The 1,414-nt window shown below is 27.7% G+C and overlaps 1 protein-coding gene across 1 annotated transcript in view; it reads left to right on the forward strand.

Moving 5' to 3' along the window:
- LOC108687985 overlaps nt 1-1,414 on the forward strand; it is an 11,198-nt gene that overhangs the window by 757 nt on the left and 9,027 nt on the right. The window lies entirely within an intron of this gene.

Here is a 1,414-nt window from a genome sequence, read left to right on the forward strand (position 1 = left end):
TTCTATTATGTATGTATTTAACTTTTATTAATAATTTTCATACGTTTAAATTTTAAAAAACGACTTTTAGAAATCGACTGTTATTTGCTTGTTTTATCATTATATTATTATTCTTAGAATTCTTAAAATAGTAAATTAGTAAATTAAGCAGAGATTAAAATAAATTTACATTAGTGAAACCGGATGCTAATAGTTAAGTGTATATATTAAGTATAGATACATGTCGCGTGTTTAAGATAAAGTGATTTTCGAAGAAAGTTTTGTGAATCCTTGCCGCGCATTCTGAAATATAATTAAAGAAATGTTGAAATTACACACAGTAAATAATTTTCTTTTAATTTTACTTTTCAGTAGAAAGATTTTGCTATCATGGAATATTTCACTGAAAAAAGTTCTCAATTACGAAATATTAAAAATTACGCAATTAGTATATATTCATATTATAAAATCGCTTATTCAGGCTAAAGTAAATACTTCTTCATTGTTTTGATAATCATGTGTATCTTTACCTCTTTTAAACAGTATTTACAGAACATTAATTAATGATTTCACCTGCTAAAACTTTTATGAATGAAATATCAATGAGCTCGAAGCCTTATGATTAATTAATCCGTAAAAAATGGAGGCTTTCAGGTTACATAAATATATATATAGCTTATCTCTATTCATGATCGGCGCAATAACAAACGCGCACACGATACCGCACATTCGTCGCGAGTTAAGTCTTAATCATTTCATCCGTGTTTAATCGATCAGCACGCGTGAAACTCGATCTTTATAATCGACAATCGGTAGAGCGTAGGCGGTTTCCAGATGAATGCACGCGACGGCCATCGAGGAAAAAACTAGATCTAGACTTAATTGTCGTGCAATTAATGTCGACCCGTAGATTTTCTGGAGCGGAAACCACGAGTGACATGCATCGGTTTGCCACACATATCATTGCGCTGCGTATTTTGACCTCGCTTTAACATACGCGAAGTTTTAATTGATTAGGATTTATTGTGTCCTTCACAACGAAATTTGGTTCTTCAAATGAAAAAATATAATTATACATATATTTTTATCCAAAATAAGTAAATAATAATTTATTAATTATTAAATATGAAGTTTCAATTCTTGATATAGTCTTAGATTTAAATAAAAAGACAAACAGGAACAGGAATATAAGGAATGAAATTTAATAAATTGGAAAGATAATCTCAATAACTGAAGAAATAAATATTCTTAGTATTTTAATTAACTTTGTCTTCAAAATTGTCTTCTAGATGCAATAAAATATAATTACTGATTGGACTTAGGTTTTCCACTTAGATATTCGCACAAAGTTTTAAATTATTTTAAATGTATAATTTTGAAATTATTGTTGGATTTTTATTTTTAAAAAATATTTTTGACAGAGTAATTTTAATTG

This window comes from Atta colombica, unplaced genomic scaffold (assembly GCF_001594045.1).
Source record: "Atta colombica isolate Treedump-2 unplaced genomic scaffold, Acol1.0 scaffold102, whole genome shotgun sequence".
In the NCBI taxonomy this organism is placed as follows: domain Eukaryota; kingdom Metazoa; phylum Arthropoda; class Insecta; order Hymenoptera; family Formicidae; genus Atta; species Atta colombica.